General features: G+C 44.3%; 1 long non-coding RNA gene across 5 annotated transcripts in view; it reads right to left on the reverse strand.

The window, feature by feature from the left end:
- Positions 1-2,032: 2,032 nt before the first annotated feature.
- Positions 2,033-15,500, reverse strand: part of LOC128348055 (uncharacterized) — a 146,910-nt gene continuing 133,442 nt past the window's right edge. For all 5 annotated transcript variants that reach the window (XR_008317897.1, XR_008317896.1, XR_008317899.1 and 2 more), the window contains 3 exons: positions 13,942-14,008; positions 3,973-4,064; positions 2,033-3,647 (listed from right to left, as the gene is read on the reverse strand). This is a non-coding gene — a long non-coding RNA (uncharacterized LOC128348055). The remainder of the gene's footprint in view (positions 3,648-3,972; positions 4,065-13,941; positions 14,009-15,500) is intronic.

Consider the following 15,500-nt stretch of genomic DNA (forward strand, 5'->3'; position numbering starts at 1 on the left):
AATTGTATTTAGCTTTGAAATGGGTCTCATTTTATGAAAGCAAACAAATCCAAGATCAATTTAATACATTTTATTTACAACAATGCTTCTAATTTTATTTAACAATGAATAGCATCAATAAGGAAAAAAAACCTAATTGTGCAATTTCATCTTAAAATATGCTTTTGACAATGTATATACAATAGTCTTACCTACCATCCAGTATCAGCCTTCATGTTCTTTTCCAATTATTAATGCCTTCCCTGATTAAAGCTCTCTCCATTTTAATTGGGTACATTTCCAGCCTGTGTTGGGGAGATTTAATTACATGACCTCTATTAATATATACATTTATCCCAATAGGGTCCTTATTGTCTTTGGTCTATGTATAATTAGTATTATTGATTGCCTCATGGAGGCAATTTTCCAAAGAAGGTTAAATTCATCAGCGCAACTCAGTTGTGTCATGCAGAACTGGGAAATATACTGTAGGGTAGTGACCTTGAAGAAATATCTATAAGCTCCATTCCAGTTACCAGAAACAAAATGGAAACACAAATCCACCATGTTGTACAAAACATTCTCGTATTTGGAAAAAAATATTGGTTTGTGTAAGATAGCTGGTCATTCGTGTAATTTTGGATTATTTTGGTTGTAGACATGCACTGTGTGCTAACCAGAAATCAAATCTCCACCCTTATCCATCGTGCCCAATGTCTTCCGCTTCTGAGGAATCAAGGAAGACTGAGGGCGAGTGGGAGGAACTGAAAAAGAGAATGCATCTCTGAACATCTTCAGATATTACAAAACAATAAAAGGGCTTTGTTTCCCATGCTCGATCTATAATGCAAAATAGAACTTTTATATGTCCTCCATGGTGCAATGATCCTGCATTAGAAGTTATATGGATTTTTGGAGGGCTATTCACATATTACATTGTACACACTTACAGCTGTCTGTACACATACATATTTTTTAGTGGGAATGACTATATGTACATCTATTGTAAACATCAGCATGAACTGGTTGCAAATAGAGTACAGACTGTGTGTCGTGCTCTATGCACATTCAGAGGTGCCATTTTAACTGGACTTCTGGCCAAAGGTATATGCCCCTGCTGTCTTGGGTGGGGGGGCAAACACTGTATTTTGGCTGCCACACGGCCGCTTGGCAGGAATCTCTTTCAGTCCTACTGGGTGGCCAAGAGATCAACGTCTCTCCCATGCCGCTACTTCAGAGGGTCACAGGTGTGGGCGGTGAGGGGAGAAATGTGGCGGGGGCAAAACAGGGAAGTACAGAGCTGCGTGCAGGCATGCTGGGGCTGCAGCCCTTTGTGCTTCCTGTTGCTGCCACTGCATTCCTCTTCCCCACTGCCCACCAAAGCAACAGCATTCCTTCTCACTGGCTGCTGGAACTGCTTCCAATTGTCATTGCATTTCTTTCCCCCCACCCTTGCTGGCCCCAACAAGCCGGGAGGAAATGCCTCCACTTTGGCAGGCATGGGCAGCAGGGTGGGTAAGAATCATAGCAGTGTGTGGAGAAGTGAGTGGGAAGGAATTCCGTTGCTTTAGCAGGCAGCTGGGGATGGGGAGGCAGAAAGAAGCACTGTGGGGGCAGCAAGAAGGCTGTGCACTGTCTGCTGGGGAAATGGGAGGAAATTTGCTGATTGTCAGCGCAACTGCCATCAGGGTTTTTCTTTCCCCCCACTCGTTGAAACAGCACATTCCTCCCCATTTGCTGGGGCTTGTTCCCACCACCACTGCCTTTCTTTCCTCCATCCTGCTGCAGGCGCCTGTCAAGAGTTTCTTCACTGTTTTCCCCCACCCCACCATCCCCCCACCTTTGCTAGGACTGGCACACTTCACAGAGTGAGTGAAGGCAAGGGACAGGAGGATGAGGGAGAGTGGCAGGACTGTCCATCATGAACAATCTGTGTCCATGCAGGTCAGCGGGAAGTATCTTATTCGGAATTTCTTATAAAAATACACCCACCCACCCACCCCAAGTTTTAACCTTTCCCTGAGCAGATTCAGGGATAAAAAGTAGTGCACCCAGCTAATTTAAGCAGCTGTATTGAATCTGTGTTCGTCACTTCTATTTAAATACTGGCTGAAACAATGATGGTAAATGTTGTTGTGAGCCACCCAGAGATGGAAGTTTGGGGCGGCATACAAGTTTGACAAACAAACAAACAAATGGCTCTGTTTTCAGAAAAACTTGGGGACTGCAATATTCATGGTGCCTGTGCTGTCATTTAAAGGTATTATACAATGATATAATGGTATGTGATATACGTTTCAAGGCCACAATGATGTTTGGCTTACAGCATAACAAAAGGCTACAGACATAAGGGAATTATAAGTTCTTGTTATCCTCAGCTAGCATGGCTTCATACATCATTGATTTTCATCGTTATCTGCTTATTTAATGATCTGTTATAAGGTGCTCTAAAGACTATGTAGCTGGTGGGAAAGCAGGAAAGAAATGTCCTCTGAGACCTTGCTTGCTACACTTTGTTTATTCTGCAGGTGCTTTCACCATGGCTAAATGTGCACATCGAAGTGGGTCTTCAAAAAAGAAATTAGCCATGTGTGTGTGTGTGTAATGTATATGGAAGGATGCTTATCTTGCGGCGGGGTGAGGGGATTAGCCATTTAGACCCAGGTTCCAAAATTAGCTAGATGCATCTCTGTGCACACTGAACATGTGTGAATGGAGTCATAGAAAAGTGTAGTATAAGTATGACTGTAGATAAGTGTGAAGCATGAAGAATTTTCACTTCTTGTTCCCCTGCATTTCATAACAACCAAACCATGTGTGTGTGCTTGTGTGTGTTCACTATATACACATATACACACTCATTTAAGACTTCAAAAAAGAGGAGAATATCAGCAATACCTGCAGTCCAGAATTCATCATAACCAAGTAATACCGGTAGTAAAGTTTCTCTTACACTATGATGGTTCACCACACCAATATCCATTGTGATAACAATGTGACAATGTGATAACTGTCACGCCCTCGATCTCAGACAGCGAGGAGGAAGGGGAAGCTGTCAACTTTCCAGCCGATGCAGGAGTGTCTGAGGGGCAGACCCCGGCTGTCAGTGTTCATGAAACGGCTGTGGTAGATCCAGCTAATGATTCAGAGCAGGCACAACAACCCGAGACAGCAGAAATCGCGAAGGACCAATCCAAAGAGGAGCTATGAAACCAACCTCCACTGACTCCACAACAGCGGCGTGTCACGAGAAGCAGGACTCAATTAGAGACTATTAGGAGGCGCAAACGCCTCTTGCAGAGGGCTGATAAGCCTTGAATTCCTGCCAGCTGAGAGCTCTCGGCTTGCACTATAAATTACATCACCAGCTTTCTACTCACTGCTGAAAAGCAACATTTGTCAACCTCTGTGTCGACAGCGTGCAGCCAAGTCTGGTCAAGACAAACTTTCCGAGCCGTATCCAGTTGCAGCAGCTCCGTTTTGTCCCGTGATCTTCCCTGGCAGTTGGCCAGACCCTGACAGTAACAATGTGATAACTACATTCTCCTTGAAGCCACAGATTACGTAGATTACCTCTAGATACCTAATCACTCTAATGAATTTCCTCCCTTGTAGTAGGTGGTATCTTGGCAAAGGTGTGGTACCATATGTAGAGAGATTTGATACTGCTGGAATAACAAAGTGTTGCTTATTAAGAGAATAATTAAAACTAGCTGGGCCGGGCGCAGAGCATCTACGCCTCTAGTTTCCCCTGCCCACCCGCCCACTGCTGCCGCTTGCTTCCTTCATCTGCCCACTGCCGCTTTCTTCCCCTGCCCACCCTCCTGCCCACCCCCGCCACTTTCTTGCCCACCTGCCGCCACCATTTTCTTTTCCCCCGCCCACCCCCCACTACCCACCCAGCTGCTTATCATTTTCTCCTGCCTGCTTCTGCCGTTTTGTCTCCACCCACCATTTTGTCCTCCCCTACTGCTGTTTTGTTTCCTGCCTCACCTCCGCCAGCGGCGCATTCCTCTTCCCCTGCTGGCAACTTGCTCACAAACTCTCACGAGAGCTGCTGCACATAGGATTAGCGATGGGTACACCTAAGAGAAATATATAGATAGCTAGATGTAAACTGGGTGATCCAAGATGATATAGTTTAAAAATAAACAAATAAAAAATCTTAAAGGTCTAAAGAGTTTTTCTATTTAGGCTGGGTTTAGCCCTTATCTGTACCAACACCCTAGATTACCTTTCTTCAGTGCACTCTCTCCGTGGGGCACCTTGGAGACACAAACCTTCTGAGACATTCTGAAAATGTTAGGGTAGGTTCAACATTTATCAGCATTTTTCTCCCCAACAGTAGCGAATAGTGGGCCATTTCTAGGGTAGGCTGGCTTACTGGACAAGGGTAAGCTCAAGCCTGCATAGCCTATATATAGTTTAGGTCTCTGTCCTCAATCAAGAATGCAAGGCTATGGAAACACAGTGAATAAGATTGTAAGGCAATAGGAGTACATAACTAAGCCAAATCTTATTCTGTTACTTTTGAAACAGTATTTCCTATTTGAAAATTCTATGTTGGGGATAGTAATAAATCAGACATTTTCAGTCATCTTCAGTAGATATTTGCCCACAAGTTGTGAGCCTCAGTGGGATTTTCTTGTTGTTGTTTGGGTCTTATTAAAATAAAATGTGAATGAAATTGGTTTGGCTAGTCTTTTTGTGGCTAGAGAAGAGCCAAAAACTATTTCATACTGGACAGCTCTTGGAATCCTTTTTTAACCCTCTTCTGTGAAAAGGAAAAAAATCCAGTTCTCTTCTGAAATGAGAAATATTGCTAGCTTCCAAGAAAATGTGAATAAAGTCACTAACGCTATTTTATTTTTAATAATATTTATTTTACTACCACCATTTCGTGATATTGTAAGTACAAGAACAAATTCAAAGTAAAAACTAAACTGCATTTTAATTAGAAGATATATCCCCAACATTAGGTTCTGTTGCAAATAATATGTTACTCTGAAACTCATAGCAATAGAAGATTTGTATCTTTCAACATCCCATAAAACCCCGGCTGAAGCATAATTGTTTTAAAGCTTGTGTTATGCATATTCATGTCAACACAGACTAATCCACATTAATATCACATGTTTCGCCCATATATTGATCCAATTTCCATGGAGCAGGCACATTTTTTTTAGATCTGGATAAAATTCTAGATAAATTACTAAATCCCTAACTTTGAAATCCTCCAAATGTGATAAAGATCTTGATATTAGTTCAAACCTTCTGACATACTTCATATGTACTGAATCTGCAGTTGTCTTGTTGATTAGTTCAGGGAACAATGAATACTGTATCTCACCAATTCCTTTCCTGATCTAGGCACAAAGAATCAAGGAAGCAACACACTTGAAGACTGGAAAAATTATGAATCATTGAAGTGGAAGCTTAGCTTTGTGGTTAACCATTAATACATAAATCAGCATTGCCCTTTGGTTGCACCAGTAACACATACTGGTACCAGTAACACATAAATCAGGCCAGATGTGTTCCAATTATGGATGGGGAGTGGAAATATTCCAATTCAGGGCTGCTCTAGCAGTAAAACAGCTGGTCTGAGGTTGGGGTTAAAGTCTTCAAACACCTAACCTACCTTGTACCATTTGTTATAGGGCTGTATGACAAAATATGGTTTTAACGGATATATGTTACAGATCCACCTAAACTGGAATATTCAAATAGTATGTATATCTTTTTAAAATTTTGTCTTTTCCACAAAAATTTATGTCAGGATGCCAGAGCCAATCTAAGCTCCCTGCAATATCTTTTTCCTTAACAGAATATATGAGGTTTGAAAGAAAATATGTCTATCAGCTTTGAGCATTATGTTTTCCTAAGTCACAATGCAAGTCTACAATATGTACTAATTGAAATGTCAACTGTATGGTAACCAAAGTACAAACCGTAAGCCATCAAGTGGCCTTGTATTTGGTTGCATGGTGGTGCCTTGATAAAATGAAGCTTCTCTGATTTCTGAATCATGCAAACCTTCCATTTATTATATAGGGGGGAAGTCATGATTGCATCCCATGAGAGTGACAATTAACACCACAGTCATTGAGGCTATTCACACGATGGGAGAAAATCAGGCTAGTGAAGGCTAGCCCGATTTTCTCCCATTGTGAGAACCACCGGGCTTGGCTGTGAGCCCGGTGGTTCTTAAGTGGGTCACCCACTTAAATAACCATCCCCTAAGCCCAGGTTAGCGGAGCAAGCACTCCGCTAACCCAGATTCTATTATTGTGAATTGCCGCGGCACGACTCCAACCCAACCTCAACTGGGAGGCCTAAAAGCAGCCTCCAGGCTCGGGGGTCTCTCCAGCATGCCCTGTGCGCTCGCCGGCTCCATAACGGAGCTGGCAGTTGTGTGGGCAGCCGGTTCAGCCACCCGGAGCAAACTACTGGGTCGTCTGTGGGGAGAGCGGGCTAAGCCCGCTCTCCCCGCTAGACCTGCCTCAAAATATTTAAAAAGACCCTAATTTTAAAAAGAAAACAATCTTTCAGCATTTTGTGAATTAATGTTTTTTTCTTCCTTTTCTTAATACATGTTTTACAGTTGACGCTTCTACATCCCTCATTGTTTTGGCACAACCACTATTTAGAATTAATAACAAACATCCCTCACCAACTACTTGAACATATTTCTATTTCTCTCACTTGCTCACCCACCTTCATCAAGCAAAACTGCGAAATGCTTATTCAGGCTGTTCACATGATCAGCCCTACCCAGGCTCGGGCAGTGCTGCTCATGTGAAGTGTTGTTCATGTGAAGCACTACCTCACCAGATAGCCCAGGAATTTTGCCTGGGCTTTGACCTGGGTAAAAGGGCACAAGCAGTCCCAGGCCCCCGGTCACACAAGCAGACACAGAGAGGAAATCCCTCAATGCACCACACTCCTCATGTGGTGCATTTAGAGATCTCTAAAGAAGCTGGGCTGTGAGCCGCCCACCTCACACAAAGATCTGGATCGTCTGGGGAGAAGGTAAAATCAATCTTGCCTTCCCCCCACATCCTCCCCACGAGGCTGCAATAGTAATGTGAATGACCTTACAATATGGTGCTGCTTGCAGATGAAGTAGTTATTTCTGCTGTTGTTCTCTGTATCCTGCCTTCCAAACAAAAGGAGTTACGCACCTAACAAGTGAGCCAAAGGAACAACTGCTCACATATGTAAGACTATGAGGCTGTTCTCACGCACAGGCAAAACTGGGCTAACGAAGCCAAGCTGTTGCCCACATGTGAGAACCATCAGGATTGTGCCTTGGCAAGCCTGCCAATTCACCCACCATCTTAAATGGGGTTAAGAGAGGTTGTTCTCTCTTAGCCCTGTTTTTTGGATCAACTGCCAGCCCCAGCTGCTTGCATTATGGGAGTTCCGGGGGCTTGGATGAAGTGATCTGCCCATCCAGGGAGGGAAGAGGGATCGTCTGCAGGGAGGTAAGTGTAAGCAGCCTTCCTCCCCTCTTTTCCTCGAGCCCTTTCTCACCAATTGTAAGAAAAGGCTCAAAGTGTGTCTATTAATGGGGTTAAATCCAAAGTCTTTTCGCAACCTTATTTGTTAAGAAAAAGTATATAGCAGTGAGTGCATCTCTTAGAGTTAGAGTAATGAAAGTAGGGATGGTGCTTGGTACTCTCTCCATAAAGAAGCCATTCCAGATCAATGGCAGCAAAAGTCATTGGTTGTGGGAGGAATGGATTGCATACACAATAAGAGAATTGTGTAACTTTGCACTGCATGTCCACATTTGACATCTGTTGCTGGAGGGCTGTGGAGAATGTAAGCCACTGCGTTATAACATCTGTGTTATAAATATGTACAATCCTGTGTTCTACTGCAAGCAGCTAAGATAAATATGAGTCTATGTAGACAGAGCAGGTTTCATATTAAATAAATCCCATTACATTCTATGGGAGAAAGGTCAGCCAGCTATTTTGCATGATAAAAGATTTGATTGGTGTGTTTGGAATCTTTGTACTGGGCCTTGATTCTCCTATCCCACATTGTTGTACTCAGATGCAAATTGTATTTTGTTTATGTCCGGCAGGGGGCCCTGCTGTTGGGGATACCCTGACCACAACGTTAAACCCAGAGGTACCAACCCAAAATTATATGGAATTCAGGCATGTGTCTGATTCCATCTTATTAAGGAATCAATTAATGCCTGAACTCAAGGTGAACTGACACGCAGGTCTCATGACTTCCTCTGCTAACTGCTCTGTGAAGGAAGAGGCAATCCAGCATTGTATTCCCAGGGTTTGTGAAATGGGTACTCAACAGAAACACAAAGGTCAGGCTTGGGCTATCCAAATGCTAAAATTACTATCAGATAATGAGGCGGGTCTCACAATCCATGAGACCTGCTTTTTCTCAAACTGCGGGGAGAGCAGGCTAAGCCCACTCTCCCTGCAGATGAGTGCGGAGGGAGCCCTGGGCGGCCGGATCGGCCGCCCACACGATTGCTGGCTCCATGATGGAGCCGGCAGGGGCTGGGAGCTCGGGGGCCGTGTGGCCCTCAGAAGCCCCAGTATGCCCTGCGCGAGTGCGCTGGGCATACTGGGGAGACCCCCGGAGTCCTCCCCTCTGGGGGTCTACTCATGAGTAGGCACTGCGCGAAGCCACGCCATGGCTATTCACAATCCAGGAAACCAGGTTTGGGGGCAGGGGTTGTTGAGAGGGTTAACTGACGATCTGCAAAAATCAGGCTAGGCTCTCCTAGCCCGATTTTTGCAGATCGTGGGAATAGCCCCAATGTCTGTGGTGAGGAGCTGAGCTCGCATTTCCTCTTGCAAGAAGTCTATGTTAATCCTTGTCAATGATTGCTCTGCTATGCCCAAAGGGGATACCCAATTGCTGTCTATAGAAATTCCACTCTAGGTAGATGTACTCAAAGAAAACATCTATAGATTTAATTCTTCTTTTATTAATACTTTTTAACAGGCGCCAGAAATCTGCATGCTCGCGCAGGGCATGCTGGAACTTCCAGGGGCCATGCGACCCCCAATCCCCCGCAGCCCCTGCCGGCTCCATAACGGAGCCGGCAGTTGTGCGGGCGGCCAATTCGGCCACCCGAAGCGGACTGACTGCTCGTGTGTGGGGAGAGTGGGTTAAGCCCGCTCATCCCCACTAACCCTCCCGAGGTGGGTCTCCTTGATTGTGAGACCCGCCTCTGAATGTCCCTACATGCCCCCTACTGCCGTGCAATACCCTACACACATTACCTCAGGCCCCCACAGATTAACACTACAACAATGACAGAAGCAGAAAGCAGGGAATAGTCTACATGCAAAGCAGATACCTCAAGAAAGTGAGCTAAGCTACAATTTACAGATCAGCTCACATACAATATACATTCTATGATCAATGAATTAAGCACATACAAACCTTTCTACAATACATTCTACAACTGACCACCACTTCTCTTAACTGAACTGGCAAAGAGAAAGTACAGGGAACAATTGGCATCTGGCAGTATTCCCCCCACCAAAAGTGACTAAAATGGGTTTAAGTTGATTAACACTATTAAATCACATCTAATATTTCTTGATATGTGATTTCATGACAGCTATATGATACAATTATACAAAGGGGATATTCTCATGACCGCTGGAAAGTGGGCTAAGGGAGCCCAGCCCACTTTCCAGCGGTTGTGTGCTGCAAAAGGAGCCGTGTGACTCCCGGCAACACTAAAAATCCCCAACCTTAAACAAGGTTAGTGCAGTGAGTGCTCCACTAATCCCATTTACCTGATTGTGAGTCGTCACAGCATGGCTCTGCGACACGGCAACACACAAGAAGATCCCTGACCAGAAGGTTCCAAGAAGCCTCCCAGCACTGGGGTCTCCCCAGAATGCCCTGCACACTCATGTGGGTCATCCTGGGGCTTCGGGGGCCAGGCGGCCCCCAATTTCCGCCACCCCTACCGGTTCCATGACGGAACCAGTAATCGTGTGGGTGCACTGAGTGTTCATGTGTGGGGAGAGTGGGCTTGACCTGGTCTCCCCACCTAACCCCATCCAGCTCTCCACGCTGCTCATGTGGAGAGCCTCAAAATGTGTTAACATCAAAGAATACAACCAAAAGAAATTAAGATAGCAAACAAAACCTATATAACTTTTTTTGAGGAATACGTTGCAGAGGAATTACTTACCAACTGTAAGTAATTGAACAGGAAGCCAATTTTAACTGAGAAACGAAAGTTTGATATTTATTTATTACTAACTAAAACATAGGGTAAGTGAACAATAAACAGGCTAGCAGTCTTGTATGCAGAGAGAGGGAGAACTTCTCAGTTTGAATTCAGGGCAGCAAGTGAGGTGGAGACAAACAAACACAGTTACTCCACTGCCAAGCCAGTACACAGACACATTCTGTGTATACAGAATATATACAAGCATGCCCCATATAAAGAACTGAGACAACGTCAATGGCAAAATCCCAACAGAATATACCACAATGTCTGAGAAATAACAACTGATTCAAACTTCTCTCTCTCTCTCTTTTTTCAGAATAACCCAGATGTTGGGGATAACCATCAGTGAAATGTTGTTGCCCTTGTGCCATGCAAGTGAACCTACCAGAGGCGTTTGGCTGGCTGTTGTGGCAGTCAGCAACTAGATTAGAATGGAACAAGTGTGCTGCCTAAGGCTACAAACTGAATATAATGGGGAGATGAGGTCTAAGCCCCAAAGCAACAAACCTGTCTTTTAAGAACATAAGAACAGCCCTGCTGGATCAGGCCCAAGGCCCATCTAGTCCAGCATCCTGTTTCGCACAGTGGCCCACCAGATGCCACTGGAAGCCACAGACAGGAGTTGAGGGCATGCCCTCTCTCCTGCCATTACTCCCCTGCAACTGGTACTCAGAGGCATCCTGCCTTTGAGGCTGGAGGTGGCCCACAGCCCTCCGACTAGTAGCCATTGATAGACCTCTCCTCCACGAAGTCATCCAAACCCCTCTTAAAGCCATCCAGGTTGTTGGCTGTCACCATGTCCTGTGGCAGAGAGTTCCACAAGTGGATCACGCATTGTGTGAAAAAGTACTTCCGTTTGTTGGTCCTAGACCTCCTGGCAATCAATTTCATGGAGTGACCCCTGGTTCTAGTGTTGTGTGAGAGGGAAAAGAATTTCTCTCTCTCCACTTTCTCCACACCATGCATGATTTTATAGACCTCTATCATGTCTCCCTGCAGTCATCTTTTTTCTAAACTAAAAAGCCCCAGGTGTTGTAGTCTTGCCTCATAAGAAAGGTGCTCTAGGCCCCTGATCATCTTGGTTGCCCTCTTCTGTACCTTCTCCAGTTCAACAATGTCTTTTTTAAGATGTGGTGACCAGAATTGTACGCAGTACTCCAAGTGTGTTCGCACCATAGTTTTGTATAAGGGCATTATAATGTTAGCCGTTTTATTTTCAATCCCCTTCCTAATGATCCCTAGCATGGAATTGGCCTTTTTCACTGCTGCCGCACATTGATTCGACACTTTCAACGAACTGTCCACCATGATCCCTCTCCTGGTCTGTCACTGACAGCTCGGATCCCATCAGCATATACTTGAAGTTGGGGTTTTTCGTCCCAATGTGTATCACTTTACACTTGCTAACATTGAACCGCATTTGCCATTTTGTCGCCCACTCCCCCAGTTTGGAGAGATCCTTTTGGAGCTGCTCACAATCCGTTTTGGATTTCACTACCCAGAAGAGTTTGGTATCATCTGCAAATTTTGCCACATCGCTGCTTACCCCTGCTTCTAGATCATTTATGAATAAATTAAAAAGCACCTGTCCCAGTACAGATCCCTGGGAGACCCCACTTCTTACTTCCCTCCATTGTGAAAACTCTCCACTGATACCTACCCTCTGTTTCCTGTCTTTCAACCAGTTAGCAATCCACACATGTACTTGTCCCCTTATCCCATGACTGCTAAGTTTCCTCAGGAGTCTTTGATGAGAAACTTTGTCAAAAGCTTTTTGGAAGTTCAGGTAGACTATGTCAACTGGATTGCCTTGATCCACACACTCATTGAGACTCTCAAAGAAGTCCAAAAGGTTGGTGAGGCAAGATTTACCTTTGCGGAAGCCATGCTGGCTCACTCCCAGCAGGGCCTGTTCTTCTACAATTTTATCCTTGAGGATGCTTTCCATCAATTTGCTTGGAACAGACTTTAGGCTAACCAGCCTGTAATTTCCCGGATCGCCCCTGGATCCCTTTTTGAAAATTGGTGTTACATTTGCAACTCTCCAGTCCTCTGGTACAGAGCCCGATTTCAGGGATAAGTTAAATATTTTCGCAAGGAGGTCGGCAATTTCACATTTGAGTTCTTTGAGGACTCTTGGATGGATGCCATCCGGCCCTGGTGATTTGTTAGCTTTCAGTTTTTCCAGACAGTTTAGAACATCATCCCTTGTCACTTCTATCTGACTCAGCTCTCTAGCCTCCATCCCGAAAAAGCCTGGTTCAGGAACAGGTATATGCTCAGTATCCTCTGCCGTGAAATTTGACTGAAATTTGCTAATATTTTGCTAATAATTTGCTAATAATTTGCTTTTGAATGAAATTTGCTAGCAACAGTCATTTTACACGAGCAAACAAGTTAATTTCCCACAGAATTTTTCAGGCTAAATAAATTAAATGAGAATTTTATTTATCCCTAAAATTTATTTTCTATACAGATGCCATCCAGATTCCTTCAGATAAAAATTCCCTGCAATAATTTAACCCCCCCCCCGCCCCGGAAAAAAACCCTGAATTCTTCACTCAGATCCCCCTAATAGGGGTTTGCACAAACCATGGTTCGAGCACTGGTTCCGCACTGAACTGGTTTGAATGAGGTCCAAACTTGTTCAGCACGACAGGAAGGGAAGCAGAAGCTTTAAGAAAGAGGAGAGTAGGTCTTTACCTGCTCAAGGCTCATTAAAACTCTCATGGTTCGTGCACACTCCTACCTCTTAATCAGTTGCACTTGAAGAATTTTATTTTTCCTATTAATTTTTCACCAGATTTCTTTCAATTATTCTCCCCGTTTGCTTTTTCCACTCTCTAATGGTGGGGGGAACCCCTGTATCAAATGATACAGTCAAGCAGCCAGATAAGCTCTCCTTCCCCTTCAGTCTCCCATTCAAATAACTGCTTTTCATGCAGAATCTGAGACTGAAGGTAAACTCCAGAGGCAGAGGATCAATACTGCATTATTTTGAAAAATGGTAGTTGGCCAATCAGCAGCCAACCAGTCAATAGCACCACTGATGGTGAGCCAATAACCATCATTCACCCTCCCTGCACAATTTCACTGGCCCCAAAGTACAGGCACTCCAGTGCAGCTTTTTGGGTATTTGAACCACATTAAAATTCACACTGGTGCACTGATGCCAGCCCCTAGTAGCCTTCTATTTTGGCATATGTCTTGAGGTCTAAAAAAACCCCCTAAAACCTTCAGTACAATCTAGACTGGGGGTTTTTTCCTTGTGAGTTTTCTTCTCCCCCCGCCCCTTTGTTTGTTTGTTTGTTTGTTTGTTTGTTTGTTTGTTTTACACTCAAGGTGGCAGTGTGGCATACTTGCAAACTGATAAAAGGGGGCACCATTAATTGATGCACTGTTCTTTTGAATGTACTGCAGTGCTGGAGCCTTTTGAAAACATCCTGCTCTACATCCAAAGGAGAGCACACATTATGAATTCACATTACCTTATTTATGTTCAAGAAAAGAGTTATGTAACCTTTCTGATTTCAGTTGCCAGTTTCATTAATGCAATAATCTGAAACACCATTATTTATTTCCTTTTGGCTTCTTCCCAGTTGAAACTATGACTCCAGTTCCATATATCTTGGCTAACAGGAAATTCTGGCTTTAGAATTTATACATCCTGTTTGCATTCTTTCACTTTGTTCATAGCTCTTCTGTTTGCTTATAGAGTATACCTTGCTTTTTTCCATAGTTCTATGAAATGTGACGAACAAACACCAGGTGTTGATGAAATTCCATGGTCTGTGGGAGAGAAAAAGTTAGCTCTTAACAATATAAAAGTAACACAAGGCATTTTTGCAGGATATATGACGTGCAACGTTAGCAAGGCCCATTGTACAAAATGTACAGAATTAAAGACACATTTTCTTTTGGTAGGAAGCCAAAATGAAACATACAGTACCGTAAAAACTTTAATATTGCCTTGCATTGTTTCAATAAATATGAAGTCAGACCCTGTTGGAGAAGCAGAGTTGCTCTCTCTCCTCTAATAGCTTTGAATAACTCATAGCTTATTCTTGTTATAAAAAGGAAGAAAAGAAGTGAGTCTTAAATCGATTCAAGCATGGATGGCTGTTTTCTTTTCTTCCTTTTCTTTAACTAAGATGAGCTAAATCTCACTGAAGCAGCTGTTTCTGGATACATGACAATTGGCAGCTGGATCTTGTATGCAGATTGGGGTCTAAGATATTATTTTATTGCCTTTTAAATTTATTTTATCAGTTTAATTCTGATAAATACATATGAATCTGTTTTCACTTTGTAAATATTCATGTTTCTAGACCTCATGAATGTAAATATTCATGTTTCTAGACCTCATGTTTCTAGACCTGCAAAGTCTAGAACAAACAAAGAACTTGAAAATGTACATGAGCAATATAGTCAAGCGAAAACATATAAAGAAGGTGCAGATGTTTTTCTATTTATCTCATGCGTCAAAGTTTTGTACATGTAGAGTTAGTGATATTGGGAGAACTGGTTCAGTTGGATAGATAAACACAATTACCTTGCGTTCACAAGGTTTATTTCTCAGTGTTGCATGATATGTTAATAATATGTTCAAAGCAGGCTCGGACTGGCCCGCCGGGCAAGGAGGCGATTTCCCGGTGCGCCCGTCACCTGCGCGCCCCTGCCGCCACTTGACAATGCGCCCTCTCCTTCCCTCCCTCTGCCCTGTGAGCTCCCTTCCTCCTTACGGCCGCCTGGCGCCTGCCCAGCCAGCCTGCAGAGACAGGCTTTTTGTCCCATCCCCCAGCACAGTCCCTAGGAGAGCCTTTGCAATCTCTGCCTCAGGTAAGTCAGAGAAAGGGTGTCGGAGGAGGAGACCAGCAGTCCAGCAGTCCTCAGGTGCCTAGGATGGGGCTGCGCACTGCCCAAGGGCCCTCCCTCTGGCTGCCTCCAGCACCCACACTTGGAAGGAGGCGCCGGCGCTCAGGATAAAAGGCTTAACTCGACCCCGCTCTTTTGTGTGCCTCTGACAGAGTAGGAAACCTGCCAGATGCTTGGAATACGCACACCCCACCCACCAGTTTTGCCAGCGTCAGTCCTCTCCTAGCAATCCTACGAGTTGCTCCGGCACGTGCGCCTCTGAGGAGACTCAGTTTGCCGCCGCCATTGGCTTGCCTGGGACCACAAGAATTGCTGCTGCTGGGGCGGGTGCTCAGTGTGGGAAAGGGCTCCCTCTCTCTTAAGAAGCTGGCTGGCTGCCGCTGTTGAGGGATTGAAAGCGGGAGCA

The sequence above is a fragment of the Hemicordylus capensis genome, chromosome 2, assembly GCF_027244095.1.
Source record: "Hemicordylus capensis ecotype Gifberg chromosome 2, rHemCap1.1.pri, whole genome shotgun sequence".
In the NCBI taxonomy this organism is placed as follows: Eukaryota; Metazoa; Chordata; class Lepidosauria; order Squamata; family Cordylidae; genus Hemicordylus; species Hemicordylus capensis.